The sequence below is a fragment of the Poecilia mexicana genome, unplaced genomic scaffold, assembly GCF_051168715.1.
Source record: "Poecilia mexicana isolate PSO_F unplaced genomic scaffold, ASM5116871v1 scaffold_11, whole genome shotgun sequence".
Classification (NCBI taxonomy): Eukaryota; Metazoa; Chordata; class Actinopteri; order Cyprinodontiformes; family Poeciliidae; genus Poecilia; species Poecilia mexicana.
The window spans coordinates 21,846,217-21,867,583 of NW_028263380.1; the positions used below are offsets into that span (position 1 = coordinate 21,846,217).

Sequence of the window (21,367 nt, forward strand, 5' to 3'; positions counted from 1 at the left end):
CATCATAATCGTATCTATGGAAACCAGAGACCGTGGCCAATCAGAGGATCTTCGGACAAGCCTGCATGGCTGCCATCCACTTAATAAAGTGTAACCCTTCTGACTAACCGATTAGTTTCTCTTCCCCAAGTTTCCTGAATGTAAAACGATGAAAACCAGGAAGCCTCGTTTATTCAGGATTTGATTTTTGCCAAAATTCCTAAACTTAGCTATGTTGCAGTAAATGTTTGATAGCTTGAGTAATGCCCTTAAAAACTGTTTTTTTTGTGTGTTTTTTTTATGACTGCCAGGGAGCTAATGAGATGAATGGAATTAAATTAACATAATTTCACTTTCAAAGATCTAATTGTACATGACCTACATGCTATTTGGGGTCATGAGGAGCTGCTCATCAACGCTTAATTGCAGGATGTACTATAGTTTGCTAGAGGAACACATTTCCGCTGTAAAATTGCACAGTTCTTTAAAGTGGGAGATGAGTAGACAGAATAGACCTTTCTCTGCAATAATGCATTCAGTGCTTCGCTGTGAAGAGCTGAGCCAGAGAGCAAACGCCTTAATTTAGCGTTCTGTCTATATTTCGATCCCACTTGTGGTCATTAGATTTAGATTGTGGCTCCGACAACGAGATCTCAGCTGTAAGAAGCTGAACTGAGCTTCCTCTCAAGCACAACCGTACAGATGAGGTGAGGAGTTCCACCAATGGGAAGGAGTTTTGGACACTGGGAGCAAATGGTTTTTAGTTGACGTGAACATTGCACACAAACAGAACATAACACGTCTGTAACTGATCCGTTTCACCCAGACTGCATGGCTAAAGCTAATCCACATCACCAGCGCCTGGTTGGGCATTTCTAAGCAATAAAGTGAATACAATTCATAAGTCGAGATCCAAAAATTACATACATTTTCCTCCTTACATGTCCATAAACAACCTTGCAACCTCCAAATTTATATAAATGTTCTTCCCCATCCTCACACATTCAACTCACTAATGCATACACTCCCACACACACTTCCTCACCCACTGAATCTGAGTATCATGGATGGTCAATCAGTTTTATTTGTATAGCACCTTTCAGCAACACGGCGTTTCAAAGTGCTTCACATGACACAAAAATACAAAATCATGGAACACAGTCAACAATTGAAACATTGGATTTTCCCACCGTTACCCATCAGATCCTTCATTAATCTTCATTGGTCACATCATTGTTAGTGATGTGAACAGACTTCCTAAGTTCAGGCATAGCTTTTTCATGCTATACCTGAGTGTTTTTTTGAAAAAGTGGTCTAACCAAACGAGGGTCTAAATGGGGAGCTAAGCAACACAATATGGCTGAACTTAAGAGACCAACTGCAAGCTGGCAATTTGTTCTAAAAATGAGCGTTATTGAAACAACATCCTTACTTTGCCTCCCTCAGTTCCTTCCCGGCTGTGACAAAGGAGTTTCATGCGGCAGTCCCACCTTGTCGGGTTGTTTTCTCTCTTTCTCACTTGGTAAAGAGAACCGCTGTGCAGGAATATTTTGGGCATATTTCTGATAGGCGGCTTGTTTTCTAAAGGAACAAACTGTGCATGTTGGTTAAAAAACTCGGCTCTTGAACAGCTGAAGGAACAGCAGGTGGATTTATTAGAACTTTAACTTTTGACTTCCTGCCAGCGTATATCTGCCATCACAAAGTGTTTTGGCAGGCTCGCAGATTTGGAACCACCAGTGTCTGCTTGGAACTGGCCACCTTTCTGGTTTCCAAGAACAAAATGTTAAACTGTACCCACTGTGTGATCAGTATTGTTTCCCCTTGTAATCCAAATCAGAGGGACAGTGGGTTTTATTAGCTCGAATCGTTTGATTTGTAGATGCATGTTTTCCAAACATGAACCGCTATTTGACTTTTGGATTAATCAAAGCAGTGTTGAACCCCACAGCTGAGTTTTACCGGAACTAAAACCAGGTGCTATACAACTGTAAGCAGTAGAGATGGACAGGTTCACAAAATTAGTTTGATATGCTTTAGATATGCTCTAATCAAGAAAAAAAACTTATAGGCAGTAAAAAAATCTTTCCTCAAATGTTGTGAAAATTATAGAATTGGATTTAAATTGGGTTGAATATTTTTCAAAGAATAAAGTAGCATAAGGACGTATAGTCGATGGCTGAATACATCAATAAAACCTCTTGAAAACACTTAATGTTGATATTTTTAAATAAAACTATACTCATATTTGAGAATAAAAGAAATTTAAACCTCTTATTTCTTACAGCTGTTGGAAAAATCCAGACTCATCCATGGAGATTCCTTCCACTCCCGCTGCATTTTGTACAATTTATTTGAGTTAATTGGATGCTCCAGGTAGCCGTTTACACTTCAGCTTATTTTACTCCAATGTTATGTTTTCATTCATTTAAATGGGTTCAGTTGAGAGCTGCCTGATGAGCAATGTTCTCAAATAGCAGGTTAGTGGTAGCTGGGCGTTCTCTGATTTTTGTTTTGTTTTTTAAATTTATTCTAGATAATTTTCTGTTCCCCTTTGAATTTTGCGCTGCTCTAGATTCTCCACTGACCTTACCCCGTTTGAACTTGTGGGGTCAACCTTAAATCATAACCTCCCATTTTTACACCTCCTGTTTGGCTAAAAAGATTATTAACCTTTTAGTCTCAAGAATTTTACAGTTGAGGTGAGGAGAATTGCACTTTCACCGAACTCAGATTTGAACTGAGTGGCTAAAATCGTCGTCTTTGAAATCAAAACCCTCGCATCTCTTTTGCCGACTCACCGTAAAGCAGGAACATCTTGGATATTAACTCCTTCTCTTCCTCCCTGCATGTTGATCTAATTTACGTGTGCCGATCTCCCCTTGGCTCTTCGTCTTGCTTCTTCATGAATGAAAGCCAGCTTTGGGATTCGCCTCATGCCAAACGCCTTCTGATTAGATTTCCTTCGATCTGGAGTTCTGCCACCAGATGAGATTTCAATCCTCCAGAGACTCGAACTACAATCCTCCAAGCGGAGCAATCTGATTAGTTCCAGAACGTGAAGAATCCTGCCTGGTGGCAACGCGGGGCAAATCCTTTCTACATGTAATTTGAGGCCTCTTTTAATCTGATTGGTGCTTACTTTTGTCATTTGATGTGTTGCCATATGCAGAATAAAACCCTTCATCAATAATGGTTATGTGGGATGTTTTTCTTTTTTTTTTTAAACTTTGGAGAAAAATATTCAACAGAGCTTGCTGGGGTACATGCAAAGCTACGCTCCTGACTTGAATCAGGAACATTATAATGTTGTTGCACTCCTGGTCTCATTGGGAGGTAGTGTGAAACTTGCTTGGGGTTGCTGAACGAGTGTGACATGATGATATGATGCAAAGCAAAGACAGCTGCAGAGCCAGCAGGACTCTGTGGTTCGCAGTGGAGAGCAGGCACACGGCATGATCTTCCAGAAGCCGTCTGATGTGAGAAATATGTTCCTCAGCAGAATCTGATTTAGAAGACATGTGGACGATGGTGTTTGACAACTTGTTTGTATTTGAAGCACTGAATGGATTTGACTATATGAAACAAAAATGATCTGAAGTCAGTCAGTGTTGATCAACAGGTAGAGTTTGAAGGCCATGTTCAATTAAGTTAGTTGTTTTTAGTGAAAATATATATATTTTTTTAATAAATGGATATGTATTAAGATGTCGATCTTCTTGAGATGCATCTAAATGAACTAAAACACCGTCTCTGAAACAATAACGTTTGCACAGACGAAATCAAAGTAAGGATATTTTTAATAAATTTTTAAAAATCAAATCAAATGTAGCAACGCCACATGCCAGCACAGGACTCTAAGTGCTTTAAATGTGGGTTTGCCTTGCAGTCACACAACCTGGACACCTTTCAGTGATGGATGATGATCTCTATTGTATACAAAAGTATCCCAGAGTCAAAATGTGAGGCAGCATGTCCAACAATGGGCCGTGCAAGCAATCTTGTAGAGAAGATTGAACCAGAACTCTCCCACAACAGCCTGAAGGACTGATGGTGTCAGAAAAGGCTACTTCAAGATGGAAAGGTGCAGAATGCTGTAGCAGATTTTGTTTTTCACTCTTTCACTTTAAGTAATGATACAAAGATTGTTCATCTGAGTGAAATTGAATCTGATGGAGATCAGATCATTGTTTTTATAATCTCCTGACTCTCAAAGCCCTTGAACTGAAAGGTAACATGTTTTCTTTATATCCTTGCTTTGTATAGATGAAGGTGTTCATTTCTAACTGAATTTATCCCGTTTCATTTTAGTCTTTGGAAATACAAACTAACGGATTGGCTATTTTAAATTGCATGATTGAATTTTAAAGCATTTTCTCAACGAACCCGTTTGCTGATTCAAATGGGTGTTGCAGTGATTGGTTCCTGCATTTTAAGATAAAAGTACATCAGTATGAATGAAATCATTTGTTGGAAGGAAATGAAAAGTTGCACACATCCTCACTGAGCGTTTCTCTGGATATTCAACAGAATGTCAACGTTGGCGTTTCCTCTTCCAAACTCGAACACGTTCCATCTAAAGGAAACGGAAACATTTGGGAAATTATCTGACTGGACAGTATGAGCATGATTTGTTTCTAATCTGTTTAAGTATTAAAAAAAATGAAAACTCATGAGTAAATTTCTGTTTTCGCAGGACATCTGAGGGGGTCCACCCCCGCCTCTTGACTTGTTCTTCACGCCGCTGTCGCCTCTCCAGCTGGAAGAGCCGCAGATGAGACGCAGCATATTTTAATACTGTAAGTACACTAACCTTTGCATCCCAGTGTATCTAAAGTTGAATCTTTGAATGGATTAATAAGACAAAACTGCTGCATGGATTTTTGCACTTTTCAGCAAATTTTACTCATGTAACCATTTAAATCAAACTGTAACGATTATGGTCAAAAAAGATGGAAAGAAAGGAAAAATGCAGGAATTTACAGTAGAAAGATGTGCATTTCTTGCTCTTGACATTAAATCTTTTGATTTTTATAATTTTTATTGGTTTAAAGGAAGTTGGTATATTTGAGGTTGGCCTTAATTTGCACCCACTGTTGTCCTCTCAATTAACAGGTGATGTAAATGAACCAGTCAGTAAATGAGGAGCTTGATTTCCCTTGTTTTTGGATATTTCTTGGCCACTTTGCTTCTCCTCCAGGAAATGGCCGAAACAGAAGGAGGAGGAGTTATTGTGCCAAATCCTAAACATCTGCATCAGGAACTCATGGCACCATGCAGGTTTCCTTGTGAACTGACTTTTTTTGTGTTTTGTGCTAAAAGCCGCAAAGAAACCTCACTGGTTTTTCAGGGGTCTGCTTTTTTTTTTTGTTCTTTTCAAATGCAAAGTTGCTCTTCAAGTTGTTAGATTGCAGTGGCGAGGCTGCGGTCCTCAGGTGCAGCGGCAGATGTGAAGAGATTGCAAAATAAGTGCAGTTGTGTCCTTGTCTGTTTGAATGTACTTTCAGAAAAAGAGAGCAGAAGCAGAGGCCGTAGTCCACCACTCCAAAAACAGGAAATCAATAAATTCTCAGTGTAGTTTTGTTGTGGCTCGTTGCTATATTAATAATGTGCAGCAGGGACTCCTTTTCCTGCTTGTTGTTACCTGTTTTTCTTCAGAATGGCTTCTATGAGCTGATTGTGGTTGAAGGAACAGTTAAAGTATCATTCAACATGAGTCAGTGCTCATTTTTTTTTACCAATAGATGCAGTGTCATTGAAAAAAAAATGATGCCATGTATTCGGCTTCAGCGAAGGCGTTGCATTGTGAAATGAACACAGACTGATTCACTTTCCAGCAGCAATCAGAGATAAAAATGAATCCAACAGAACATCTTAGTGTGTGGGTGAATCCTAACGTGTGAAGCAATATTTTACAAGTCCTTCTTTTGCTGCTTCATCAATTTTCTCTGCTTTATTTTCTCGCTCCTTGTTATTTTGCAAAGTGCAGATTGTTGTGCAGAGTTTCCCAGAATCCCTTTTGTTGCAGCATCTCTGTTCCTTTTGGTTCTCGCCTCACAGGAAGGTTTGTTAATCCATCTTTTCTTTTGTTTTGTTTTGTCCACTCGGCTTCTTCCTGACAGATGAGTCGTGTAGGTGTCGCATTCATCAGCTGGTTGAAACTCCTTAACCTTGTTCATTTAAACAACTGAGAAGTAGATTTCTGATTTTACACAAGCTGTTCAGTCAAGCTGCAGCGTTCGAAGGCTCAAGCCGTCTGTTAGGACGGCTCTTTACCATGCACAAAATTCAGTAATGAACTGATTTGCTTCTAATGACCTCTTCTGTTCTTAACAGAGGTATGCTTACAGCCCACATTTACTTCTGCCTTTCAAACATGGTGGCTCCTGATCTGTGTGCGGTTATATCACTGCATCATTATGCACCGAGTCATTTTTAAAATCATGCGATTTGAGTCGTTTGGGTCCATCAACTGAAACCGTTGGTCTCTTGTGGAAACGTTGCTCAGCTGTAAAGGTGTAAATGAACAACATTAAAGTCTTCACCTCAGACTATGAAGTTTCTTTTCTGCTGCACAGTTTTTAAATGCTGCAAGATTTCCAAGGCAACATGTTTGATCCAACTGTGTTAAATTGCAACAATAACAACATAAAAACGCGCGGCTCCCAGATGAACCATAACAACACCATAAAAATTGGATGATCACTTTTCCCTGCGGTATCTGAACAGACGTGTGGCCTCCATAAAGCAAAACACTAACCACCACTGGCTGGCCAGAGATTTCTTTCTTCTGCCTTTTTTATTCTTTTTGTGGAATAAATTTTTCAGTCTGGTTCAAACAGTTGGCCTCTGATGCCTCTCGCTTTAAAAATGCTTTTTTTTTTTATGTCCACCTGTTTTTATTTCCAGCTTTGGAACAGTAAATGTCACAACAGTGTTGCAACTGGGGATAAAAGATATGTGGAAAGCAGAAAGACAGAACTCAAATAAAATGGAGGGAATGCTGGATTTATTTTTTCTCTTTTGCACTTGATTCTTCCCATTTTCATGAGTTTTTTTCAAATGGTAATGTCTTTCAGTCACTTTTTCTAAGCTTCCTCATTCTGTCTGTTCTTCATTTGCCTTTCAGCTGTTGGTTCCTTTTTTGACATATTCATTATTCATCATTTTATTTCTTTTTTGGGTGGTGCGGTTCTTGCATCCTTTTATAGAATCTTTCATCCAAACTGCAATATACTCCCTTCATTCTTCACTTTTTCTCCTCTTATTAATCTCTGTTCATTCATCCTCACAGTTTGGATTCGTTGCGTCTTAATTTTCATTTAAATCCCTTTTTTTCCTTCTCATTCGATGACATTTTCCAGCTGACCCTCCGTTTCTGTTATTCTCCTTTCCTGACTTTACTCCATTCATCCAGTTACAAAATCCAGACAAAAACGACATTCTGCAACCTCTACCGGCTAGATTGACTCGCTCACATGCTTTTTAAAATGTTTCAGCTCAACAGCACTTTGTGCAAAAGTAGAAAAAAAAAAAGACGTCCCAATGTCACAATCAGTGCAGTCATCGCTTATGTGGTGGCACAATGGTGAGGCAATGAAATGGTTCATAAGAAACACTAAAAATGAACGGAAATGGAGCAAGAAGAGGTTGTTGAGGGCAGGCGGTGTGATGCAGCACTCAATCACTGCTTCTTGTTCAGCCCTGAGAGCCTCAAATGGCTTATTTTTAAATGGGACGGATTATTGAAATTTCATTCTCTTTTCTTTGCCCGATAGCTGATATTTAGAAGTCTGAGGTGACAACCAACTCAAAAACTCCAACACAATCTTACCATTTTGTTGTAGGTTTAAACATGTCAGCTACAACCATCTACAGAAGAGAAGGATCTGTTGCATTTTAACCAGAAAATGTATATCTGAAGTTTCATATCTGATCTATTTTGAGGAATCGTAATTTGTTTCCTCTCGCTAGTAAATGTGACTCCTTACAGCATCACTCAAAGCACAGCTTGACTTCTTTTTTTTTTTTTTTAAGTTTCTCCTGCAGCTAATCTTTTAAGAATCTATTACTAATATAACTAACTAGTCCAGACAGCTGAAATAGTCCATCAATGAGTCTGATGTGTAAAAATATGGGAAAATCAAACGTGCGCAGAAGCACTGCTGGCTGTTATACATGGTTTAGATTTAATTCAGAAACAGTAAATGTCACTTATAGCTGCTGGATATATATGCAACAATTATGGAATTTGTGTAAATGTGGCATTGACCAAATAATCATAAAATAAAATATATACGTGTTTCCAGTTGATGGATGAATGCACAATGCTTGGGGTGTAACGTCCAATAATGTCTAATATCCATGCTGTATGCAGTGGACTATTTGCTATATGATTAAAAAATAGCTGCAGTATATTTATGAATTCATGCAGTCTGGTTGTTAAAGTCAAGATATACATTTCCAAATATGTTTATCCCTATTGAGGGTTAATGTTAAATATTTCAAATTCTAGATCCATTGCAGTTCACTTCATAAATGATGCACATATTTTGTATTCACACGATAACTTTTGTTTCTCAATTTCTTTCATTTCCGTGGGTCAGAACCCACACTAGAGGCCATTTTAGACGTACCGTATTTAAAATCGTCAGCCTACGTCGCTGGATGACTTGGCTCAGAGGTGAGGAATGATGCAGAAAGATGCAGTCAGGCTTCTTGATTCCCACCTTCAGTGACCGGATTAAAAACGAACCATTTCCCCTCTCGCCTCTCAGCCATGATATTGTGCATTTATTTATTTTTTATTGCATAGTTTGGCATCGTTCAACGTAACGCTTTGGAATAAAGTTGATTTCCTCAACTGTGGGCGGCCTGTAAATTCCTGTAGACATTGGCACGCCGTCATGTTCTCTGAACAAAGATATTGTTTGAAAATGTGTGCACTCAGTTCGCAAATCTGCCGGCACAGATTGCAAAACATAAGATACTGATATCCCATCTGCAACACTCCTCAATTAATTACTTGATACATAAAGCTGTGTTTTCAGTTTTGGTGGATTCGTGCTTACGTTTGGGTGTTCACAGATTGTCCAAGACCTGTGTGATGCCAAAACCTTTTTTATATGCTTATAGATTAGATGAAAGCATAATAGATGCAATGGCTCAGGAAAGAAATAACTTGGTGACACACAGGAATCATTTCTTTTGAATGAGGTTAACATTTAGGTTTATGGGCTTGCATCAGACTGCAGATCAAAGTACCTTCCTTCTTTCTATTTATATATTTTCTTAAATATGTTTAGTGTGGAGAGACACAGAAAGCAAATCTGTACCGAGGCCAGGCGTCGGTTGGCAGGGGTCTCCTCAGCCAGCAGTGAACCACAGGAAGCATAAGAGCCGATTTCAAGCTGCATGAAATCAAGATTTCACAGAGCTAAATGTGTTGCTGCGCCTCCCCGAACTGAGGCCTGCAGATTGATTACAGCCTGGATTAGTTTTGTGCCCGATCCATAGTTTACTCATTAATACCGTAAACTTTCAAAGGAAACAGTGAGAGCCGGAGGAGGGAGAGGGGAAAAAAACAAAAGACTATAGCTATTCTCCTTTCCCTCTTTCTGTTAGTTCCTCAGTCCGATTATAGTTTCAGTTTCATTTAGGTGGTCTTTCAGTTACTCTGGCACCCGTGAAGTCTTTTTGTTAGAATTTGTCCTTCAGCCTGACACACAAACACACAACCACGCACACAGGCGCACAGCGGCAGAGACTGGTGTATTGCTTGTCAGGATGAAAACTGATTCCACTTTCTCAGTCTGGCACTTGGGGCGCCCACTCAAGGCCAGCAGACACACAAACATGCATCAGCCCGGCACACACTTAAAGTCCCACACACAGCCAGACTGAGGGAGACGCACGGAGAAGTGATGCAGTTCAGCAGTGAAACGCGTTTTGAGTACATGTAAAGTGGTAAACATGTTTCACAATGTAAATAAAAGCCTGATTTGATGCATGCTCACTTGGACTGAAGACGGACCAGCTTTGGGTTTATTCATTCGTTTGCTAATTCATGTTCATCTCTTCCTATTTCATTTACACCTGCTTTCATTTTGCACCCATTTGGTTAATTTGATGGTTTCAATAAAAAAAAGAAACTTCAAATTGCTGATGCAGTTTGTAGCCAGATACATCCTGCTGAATGTGCATTAATAACAGAGTCACCTCCTAAATAATGATTATAATCACATAAGCACATTTTTTGACAATTGATTGTCAATATATTATAAAAGAACTTTAAATAATCTGCTTGTAAAGCAGGTTAAACTGACCTTAATGTATGTACAAAGATGCATTCAAAATGTTTTCTTTTATACTTGCAAATGTTGGCCACAACATATGAGGAATAGATGAACTGACCAACATCCTCTTAAACGATAAACTTTCCTCAAATCAATCTGATTCAATGCATACATAAAAACTCTGAACTCCTGAGGCGGAAAAAAACACTAGAGTAGTGATAAAGTCGTACTAGTAGCTATAAATGTTCACATTTATCTTTCTGAAGTTGTAGTCTGTGGGTTTTTTTGTGTTTACAGATTGAGCTCCAGGACCAGATGAATAAATGTCCTGACTAATGGATCCCACCTGCACATACACATAAGTTACTCTCCACAATTGATTGGTGCCTTATGCAGCATTTCTACCCTTTTAACAGTCAGTTCTGGAACGACGCACATGTAGCAAAATATCTTTAAGACTCAAAGGGTCCAAGAAATTTGTAATAATGAGTTCAAGGTCAATCATTTATTGTACAATAAAACATACTTCATCTAATTGGCTTTGGAGTTTTCAGAAAACTACTACGTTTAAAAAAAAGACTAACGGCAAAACATTCAATGGAAATTCAAACTCATTTCTACTGAAAGTTACACAACTGCAGCAGCAAAGCATCTTTTCTTTCTTGTAGGGTTTAAATAAAACCTTAATAAAGATGCAAAACTCTGTCCAGTAGAATCTGTTTATGCATCAGGGTAAAACTGCAGCTCCATTTCTCTTGTTTGGCAGATTCAAAACAGAAAATGTGCTGCAACAGAATATTTTCTGTTGAAAAAACAACATTACTGACCCCCAACCACTGCTGTCTTCACATTCACTCCATGGCCCTGACCCAGAATGAATTCAGCACCAATAGCATCTTACTTTGTTAAAATGTCTGTGAGAACATGTACTCTAACTTATGGTTTGATCAGTCGACATATTATTTCTCACATTACTTGTCAGTTCATGAAAATAGGCATTGAACTCTTTCTCAGTGAAATATTTAACCAGTTGAAATGTGGTGACTAAAATAGTTCCAGTAACGCTTTCTGTTCAAATTAAACAAAATAATCCACACATTTGGCATAAATCCATTCAAATAGTTGAATACGAAAATACTTTTATAAGGTAAAGAACCACCATCAAATGACAGATACAAAATGCATTCTGGATATGTAGGGCTCACCAAAAAGAGACAAATATATCCAATAAGACCTAAAGGAAGTTGGCCAGAGAACATAAAATTCAAAATTAACTTCTACCAACTAGTAGGCCAACTTCTCCTTATTTATGGTTTAAATCCATTTTTTTTTTCCAAATGAGAGAACTGAAGCCACAGCATCTCAATGGATGCTGTAAATGACCAAATCAGTGGATCTGCCCTCATGCTGCAGACCCTAATCTCATTATCACTTATCAGCCTTCACTATAATCACAGCCGCTTCAGCCGCCGCGACCCGTCTGACACCAATCTCATTGAAACCTCAGAGTTGCTCTGACATTCTCCCAATAACAGTTAATCCAGAGCCACCGGGCCGCGGAGGTGAACCGCTGTTCATCTGGCCCACAAACAGGAAGCTGCCACAGAATGATTTCTGTCAATTATCTAAATGAAAGCAGCTGCAGTGTCTCAAAGGGGAGGAGCTGTTTCACAAAGAAGGTGGTGGTTGTAAGATTTAATGGCTGTGCAAAGCAGAAGGGAGATGGATTGTTAAACAGATGCACCAACAGTGTTGGTGATTGGTGCATTTATCTGTGATGCTTCTGCACTTAATACTAAGAATTTAATATATTTACGTTTTAGGATAATAGTCATAATATACCTAATACATTTGTACTAAAATGGTGGTTTACTCTTGCAACAAATGGATGCATAAAACGACTCATCAGCGATGGTGTTATTAGACATTCACAGTGACTGAACATCATTTATCGTGTCTCCATCTAATTTTTGATCTTTTAGTGACTTGGTGTGATTATGTTTCACTGGAAGAAACTCCTTGAGGCAGATTGTGAAGTGGTCCAGTCAGCTCACTGATGAGCCTCGACTGTGTCCAGCTTCCCTGTAAGCCAAGCAGGAATAACGAAGGCATTCAACAACACGGAGGTTTAGTTTCTTCCACACTCAGTTTATTCCTGCTGCTTAAAACTTAGAAGACGATCCTAATAACTTTCTGGGCACTTGTTTCCATTCATTTTAATATTCTTTAAAATAACTTTAACCTCAGAGCTTTTTGCAAGCTGTGCTTCTGACATTTGGCTGCTTGTTTTTAAACTTGATCACTTAATTATTCTGTAAAATCAGACCATGCACCAAAAACCAGTATTTGAAGTATAAGCAACATGAGCAAATGAGCTACAAGTGGGTATATGTAACAGCATGTGATCTATATGTCTGATTACCATCATTTAATATATTTATTAGAAATGTCCCAATTCAACCCAAAGTATTGGATCGCAGCTTTATTAAACAAAGTTTCCTGATTAAATTCAACCTTCACTAAAGCTTAAATAATAAATAATAAATCGTTGTCATAATTAGCCTCACATTTGTTATACATATTTTATTGTTGCTTTCAGCAATTTTTTTTTATTCGCCAGTTTTTACTCCAGAAGCAGCTATGAAGAGCCTCATCAAGGACTCTTTTGTAATTTAAATTTTCCATACAGAGATGATGGAAAACCACTGGACATGACGGTGAGAAGTCAAAATATAAATTGACCCAATATTTTAAGTATGGCAGTAAAGAATAGATTTACATAATTCTTATTTCGCCTTTGTTTCAAACTCTTTTCAGCCACTGACAGCAGGTTGTTAAGGACCGTAGCTAATGGCTGCTCATGGTTTCCTGTGTAAGAATGAGATTCATTCATTATACTAATTCATCTTAAGAGATGACAGGTGGGCAGAGGAAGCCTCAGGTGTAGCTCAGGGAAAGGAAGAAACGTTGTTAAGCCTTTAATGTTGTTTAAAAACTGCATCTTTTTTGTATCCAGCTTTTCAGCTTAAATGCAAAATATCTGATAGTAAAGTTTATTTAGTTTTAAGAGATAATGTTGTATTGGCCATCAACCGTGACCTCCAATAGTAATAATAAAAATGAAAACAAAAGCAAGTAATCTAAATGCATGCATGGTGAAACGATTTCAGTGACTGAAATTTGGCCTTCGAGATTTTAGTGCTTATTCGAGACTGCACTGGTGTGTGCAATGTGTTTTTCTGCAGTAAAATGAGCAGTTAGGCAAGAGGTTAGTTTCTACACCGTGCAAATTTGGTGTTTCAGATTGTCTGCATTCATGTTGGAATAAATACATGGGAAGGTAATTTTACCCCCAGCAAAATGGGAATATAAACATGCCACTGCAGTCACAAAAACACACTAATTGGCAGGCTGTCTCTTGAGGCGATGCATAATTGTTCTTACTGAGGCGGCTTTGTCTGAAAAATTATGGCAGAAATAACACACAAACTTCCTGAACAAGTTCATTTCTGGATATTTAGTTTGAGGCAAGTCATGTCTGTAAGGAGTTTTTTTTTTTTTTTTTTCAAAAAGGAATAGAGCATTACCATAAGATCATGTCAGAGGAATAATAAATGTGCTTTTCTCTGTCAGCTCTGAGTGCGTGTGTGTGTGTGTGTGTGTGTGTGTGTGTGTGTGTGTGTGTGTGTGTGTGTGTGTGTGTGTGTGTGTGTGTGTGTGTGTGTGTGTGTGTGTGTGTGTCAGCACCATGGATAGCTCCCTCCAACAAACGGTTTTCTTGCTTGGTTTTCACCAATTCTTAGTTTCCAAAGCGTAAAACTGGCACCATCTCATGCAGGCACATGTGGATCACTAAAGAATCAAAATGTTTTAAGCAACATGTCAAATCTTTTCTGCTTTCAATCTGATGAATAGCAAAACTCTGAGCTTTAGCATGAATATAAAGTAAACTTTGCATGTTAATCAGGCCATATCACTGTTCGCTGACTTTCGACCACCATTTTCCACTGGCTCCATAAATGCCATTTACCTCTTAATCCTCAGACGGTGCTGGTCTTTGAATATCACCAGTTAGTTAATAAATCTTGCTCTGTAAGCTGTGTTTAAGTCTCATTTGCAACGCTGCTGCTGCTGATTAGTGATTGGCTGGCTGGGGTTTTGAAGCATTCAAACTCGATTAGATTGTGATGGTGATGACAGGGTAGCAGATGCTGACATAGTGATTTGGGATCTGCTAAAGAAATAAAAATACAGCAGAGGGAGAATGACGCATTTCCTCAAAAACATGTTTTTAGTGATATAATTGTGCATCTCTCAGCTGTCTGTCTTGATGTGTAAACCTAAACCGGCTGTTTAAAAAAACACAGTAAAGGTCTGGCAGCAGCACCAGTCCTGATGAAGCACTGCAACAGCTTTGAGGAAAACTATAAACTGGAATGTATTGATGGCAATACAGATTTTATGGTGAATGACAATAAAGTGTTGGCCTCAGTAACACATTACCGCAGTGATGGGCCACCACTTACTGAGAGATGTAGCCCTCCTGGGACATTTTGGGTGTGTTTGTGCTTTTATGCGTCTCCCAGTACTCAGCTGGATCTGCCAGAGGTTTCCTCTTGTTTAAAACAAAATTGCTGTTGCCTCTCTAGTTAAGACTGTGTTTTACTGAGTCGCATTAAATGTAATTGAACAGTAATATTGAGTAAATTAGAAAATGACTTCTGATGAGGCTTGTTTGTCAGATTAAAAGAAAAAAAAAAATATATATATATATATATATATATATATATATATATATATATATATAAATAAAACTTTTAGGAACGTTTTAAACACGTACGTCATGAATTTAATGTAATATTCCAATCTTAAATGTATTTTTTCACCTAGTTATAAGCTAAAAATCATCATAGTTAAATTAAATATAATGAAAAAAATGCTCAAAACACCAGTGTGTGTAATTAATTGATATGTTTCACTTAATGAATTGAATTACTGAAGTGAATTATTTTTTTCAAATTATTTTCTTATTGAATGCCTGTAATTAAAGTTGAATTTTAATGTGATTGATTGATAAATTACATATTTCTACAAAGCATAACTAGATGATGATTTAAAGATAATATTAAGTATCTATTTGTGAACTGGTGCTACATGAGAAACTTGTGTGTGTGTGTGTGTGTGTGTGTGTGTGTGTGTGTGTGTATATATAACATCCACTTATTGATTACTTTTGGGCTAATTGATGGAAAATCTTTAATTTATATTCCAGTATTGGATTTGACAAATGTTTTAATGTTTGAATGTAGCTTGTGTCCCCTTGTATTAGCAGAGAATATCTTTTATATTTATCCAAATTCATATTTTTGCATTTTGCCACTATCCAGGCCGTCCGTTTTCTGTTTTAGGTGCTACCTTTTAAATGCCAGCTCTCTGTTTTCCTCTGTTTTCACTTTTGAACCGAGACTAAACCTGCCATGAGCAAAACTGCTATGAGACGTCTTGATGCAGCTCCTGTCTGCTCCAAGATTCACAGATAATCTTTAACTGAATCATATAACCCAGAGGTCAACAGGACTGTGGTTTCATACAACTGACTGCAGTGGAAAGCTGGGAATACTGTGGAAAACCATAACTTTGAATAAAGACGATCCATACTGTGGATTGCCTCCGTCTAAAAGAACTGTCTGCCGTCTACAAGCAGCTGCCTTCAGTGCTGCTCTTCCCTTCAGCGCTGACTGTTTGACTGATATGAATGAAAATCACTGCTGTCCTTCCAACTAGTCTGAATATGAAGCTTTGTGACGGCAGAGGAACTAAGAGTGAAATATGTCTAATCTACTTCTATATGAAATGCCAAAGCTGTACAAAGCTCTGCTTCTGCTGCAGGCAGAAAGATGGGTGGTAAAGAGTTAAAGTTGTTCAGCTTAATGTCTTAACTCCCACAGGAAGCAGTGTTCTATTGATTAATCCTGTTGTAAATGTGCAATCGATCAAACTCTCTTCAGTGGGCGTACTACAGCAGCCAAACCAGATCAGATTTATGATCAAATCTCGATATTGGCCTTTTCTATAAATCACCGTACATCACTGCAGAGTCTGGCGCTCTTGTTTGAACCCTGTGTGGCACATTAGCTCTGCAGTTCAGATGACGGATCGCCGCTGCCAAATAGATGCTCATGTTCAGACTGCAGAAAACATGCAGCGAGGAGAAGGAGAACAAGATGTTTCAATTATCCAAATGGGTTACCGGTTGAGTGACAGGGAATGACAAAAGATTTTTTTTAAAAATGCTCAGCCTCAGTGTGACGTTCATCTTCTCTTTAAAGGAAGAAAACAAAGGTTGCTTAAAGCTTGACCCACCACATAAGAGATACTGGAAGAGCTGTGATTTTAGACTCTTACATCTTTATGAGAAATTAAAATGATTAAAACTGGAAAAGCCAAGAATCTCTTGGATTCTTCTGTTTTAAATGGGCTGCCAATGCGCTTATAGCATCACATTTTTCTCCAAACAAAAGGGCAAAAATGTTTGTTTTTTTTAATCTGCTGGTAGGCAACCAGGGAGTCCCGTCAGTATGTGGTATTTATTCCTCCTGTTTAATTTCAACATTTGTTTGAAGATGCAAACTGGTTTGAGCCTGGGGCGGATTCATAATGAGGATAAGGAAGGCTGTATAAAATAAATTATATCATGCATGCTTCCAAGTTTACACCAAAGTCGTATCCTCCCTTCACTGCATTGCATCATGAAATTAACAGATCCAGGAGTGAAACTGTGATGCACCTCTCCCTAGAGTTAGTTTATATTCTTGGAGGTTTGTGAGGAGAATCCTGACCAGATAACCACCTAAACTCAGCTGCTCCTTTTTATTTAAAGAAACTGGAGCTTCACCAGGTGCTCCCCAGAGGACGGCCCTCCTCACGCCATCTCTAGGTTTGAGTCTGCCCACCCCATGGAGGGAGGAAGCTTATTTGAGCCTCTTGCATCAAGGATTTAGTGTTTTCAGTCAAGAAAAAATCAGCTCATGACCTTCACTTAGGATTGGAACATGGACAGGATGGTAAATTGACAAAATAAAAATGAAGTCATGTGGTTCCTAGCTGGAACAGGGAGAAGGCAGGCTATTTAAACTGAACATTGTTTGTGCGCAGAGCTTTACCAAAGACATTAACCAGACAATACATTTGTTTTCTATAGAAGCTGAATATTTTTTTTAAATTACATTACTCTGTTTTGATTACTTCTTGTGTTTCACATTAGTCTACAATTCAGAAAATAACTAAACACAAAACTGACTGTTCATCCAAACTCAAAATATTCAAAGAGCTGTCTATTAGGTAAGATGATTATTGCTAATAACCTCACCATAGAACCCCAATCTTCTAATAATTCCATACACTTAAATGTGCATCAGTCATTTAATGTCACTTAATATGTTACTACAGTGCAGACAAGTATTTATATTCGACTGTCTTCCCTTTACAAACAAGTTGAGGCTGTTGACTAACCTCTGTGTTTTAAATTTTCCATTTAAAAAATCTAAGTGCTAAAACGGCACAGTTAAAAAAAAACAAAAAAAAAAAACTGAGTGGCAGCACCTTGACGCAATTTTAATTGAATGATCTTTTTGTAGATTGTACATGAAAGCTAATCTTGAGAGGTGAATACAGAAGAGACCAATTTGGTTGCAGCATTTTGGATCCTCTGATGGATTTTAGGAATTATTTGCATTGCAGCAGCTCTGCTTGTTAAAATGGCATGAACTGGAGCAACTCTGAGCTTTCTGTGATATTATGCTAATGTTGGAACTGTAGCTGAAATAAGAAGCAATGCGGCAGAGACCTGTTCAATGTGTACATAAAAAAAATTAATCATTAGACTTTATGGTATAATTGCCACAGTAATGTATGCATGTCTGTCATGTACTTTATCTTTTACATTCAATCTTTTGCTAGTTTAACTCTTCATTACTTTTGGTTAATTTTGTCCAAGTTATGCAAGTTGCATGCTGTCTCTGAATTTGTCGACAAATCAACACAACCAAAGTGGCAGAGAGTGAAAACGGACATGGGCTCACATTTTATTGTAGACTCCAAATAAACATACAAACCTGGAGGTCATCGACACATTATAATGTCTCGACTGACTGGAAATTTTTCCATGCGTCCGTCCCATGCAGCAGTACACATCCAGGTGTAAATTACATATGAGAAATGGGACGCAGCTTTAGGCAGAGCGAGGACTAAATGAAGCCAACTCTTCTCCAGGTTGAGCTCTGAGCTGTACAAGCGTGACTGACTGAGTCACTAGTCATTCATTAGTGCTCATACTTTGTCTGGGCCTCGTCTCGTTGAATGAGAATTGACATCAGGGCTGATTTAGCTTATAGCAACCAATTAATGATTTAAGGAATAAAACACACACGCAGTGACCTACATACTGATTGAGGAGGTTTTGTATTGAGAAATATGACTCGTCCCACAGAGAGCTTGGTCATAAATTAGCTGTTTACTACTTTTTTAAGCTAAATATGCAAGAAATCCTCCAAGTTTCTCTTTCACTAAATTACTTGGATGCATTTAGCATTACTCTGAGAGAGCAAAGGCTCCTAAGGACCAGTGATATTTATATTAAAGAGTATTTACGCGTTAGATGATTTCTTTGTAATTTGGAAATCTAAGTGCATCTTCCCTGGCAGCCAGAGTTTTTGAGAAGTCTTTGGAAACTATAAAGCTTGTATTTGCTAATGCTAATAACGATAATGCTAATTATTTTCACCAGTTGCACGGACGTACCAATGCTTAGCTTAAACTGAGGCCAACCTCTTTGATAAGATTTCATGTAACAGTAGATTTTAGGTTGCATAACACCAAATGGCAGAGGAGGACCAGAAGCAGTGTAGCATTGCTACATTGGACTTCACACATGTGAAGTGTAATCCTGCTGCAGTTGTTGCATGAAGTTCTCTTTTGAACTGTGAACATCATCTCAAAGGGTTAAAATCATTTTGATTAATAAAAAAATAATTCAGATTCATTCATGCAAGACATGTGAGACCTATAAGACTGTTTCTATCTGTTCAAATTAAAATATGCTATAATTGCTAAAAAGCTGGTGGTGCAATTTGCACCTGCATGGCTGAAAATCACAAACGCAACTCAAGCAACAGGCATCAGGAGTCGAGTTTATTTAAGGACACCAACACAGATCATTAAAATGCAATGATGTGCAATACTGTGGACCAGACCTGGACACCACTAGTTAATGGTGCGCACCAGTGTCCACAATAAGCCCTAATTATGTGATGCGAGCAAGCAGACTAATTACTGCGTTGGACTACATTTGACTTATGAGCAAATTAATACTTCATGGGCCAGATGGAATAAGCTCATCACTTTGCAGATGTAGAATTTGTAGTTTTAGCTGACTAATTTCTTTTCAAATTTAAAACTAATGAACTTTTTTTCCACAACAGATGGAACGCACGCTCCTTCTTCTTTTTAGAAGACTTTTTGTGGGAGTCACTTTTATTAGATATTATTGTTAAATGATTTTGTATCTGGGAGACTTGAATAAATAGGATTTTTTTCCTTGTATTTCAATCGTTTAAATTACTTCACAAAGCTATTGGGCTACTTTCTGTTTCCCAGCTTATATATCACAACATGGTCTCATTAGAAAAGAGAAAATCTACCAGTGATGACTGAAAGAGAATTCGCTAAATGGAATTGAGTCTAAAGCTGATTACTTAAATTGTCTCATGTATAAAACCAATAAAAAGCAGCTAGAGGGGTAAAAAAAGGGGAAGCGGCCTCTGCTAAACTGTCAAAAGGGAGAGTGAAAGATGATTATTACCACCAGCAGCTTGTTCAAACGCTGCGAAGCCACAAAGCTCCAGTACAAGATTCCCAGCAATCATCACATCACAGAAGCCGTTTTATCAAAGGTGCACGGCTTGAAACAAGATATCAGCGCTGCGCTGAGGGACTTTTCAAAGCAGGATCATTTTTACTGAGCAAAATGGTCACCGTTATCACCGTTACCGAGATAATCTTGGTCAATCTCATGGTTCTGGGGTGGAACTACCACGTTACTTCCCATTACCTACTTAATGTGTGTTTTCTGATGCTTTTGCCATTGTTGTTGTTCCCTCCTTTTCCCGTTCAACGCACACAGAATAAATCAAGTGGATGACATTAAGAATAGCTTGGGTCGTCTGTAGTTTGAGATGAAAAGTGAGCAAGAAAAGTGCAGACAACATGACTGACGGCGCTTTCAGATCAAAATGGAAAAGGACGCAAATGGGAGGAGAAAAAAAAACAAGTCGTTACTCCGACTGCTCATTTTTCTCCGTTTGTGCATTTCCTTTGAGGATAAGGAGAAAGTGTGTTTTTTTTTCTTTGCCATGTCTGAGTTCACCTTTTTTTTTCTTTTCATTTGTCACTTCATACGACAACAAATCAAGAGATTGAGGAGATGACACAAAGGTGATTGAAGAGGGGACGAGAGGGAAGCGTGTCACCTTCATGCTCTCCTCTGTCACTTCGGGTGACGATAAAAAAGGAAACAAGGAGTTGGAAAAAGTCAGACAGAAATGAATATTAGAGGAGCCAGAAATTCAGTGGTATGCAGTCGGCGCAACATGAATGACGAGCAGGGACACATGAGAAAAAAGGTGACAATTATTCCAAATGTATAATAATAATGCATTTTGGAACAGAATTGATTAATAAAATAAGTGGGAAGCCAAGAAAACCTTGGTAATTCCACTAATTTATTTCTGTGGTATTACAGTTTATACGATGTGATAATCTGACCTTGCCTTGAGGTTCAGATGAGTGTTAATTACTTGCAGACAGAAATCAGAGCAAGTTAAAGGAGCTTTTTAAAATACAACTTTGGTTCAGAGGATTTCAACAGAAGCTGAAATAATTGAGGTCTTAACATTCGATTTTTGAAACGAGCAAAATCGAAATAAAAAAAGGAAACGCAGCTCAGCTGAAGTTATCTAAATAAACTTCCAGACTTCTGTTGTCGGCGCGACAAACGGCTCAACGCTTTGATTCTGTGAAAACACTGTGTGAAAATG

General features: G+C 38.2%; 1 protein-coding gene across 3 annotated transcripts in view; it reads left to right on the forward strand.

The window, feature by feature from the left end:
- The window catches only part of LOC106932922 (semaphorin-6C-like), a 163,696-nt gene that overhangs the window by 88,879 nt on the left and 53,450 nt on the right, over positions 1 to 21,367 (forward strand). For all 3 annotated transcript variants that reach the window (XM_088010407.1, XM_088010408.1, XM_088010409.1), the window contains exon 3: positions 4,676 to 4,778. The gene's annotated coding sequence lies outside the window, so the exon portion shown is untranslated. The remainder of the gene's footprint in view (positions 1 to 4,675; positions 4,779 to 21,367) is intronic.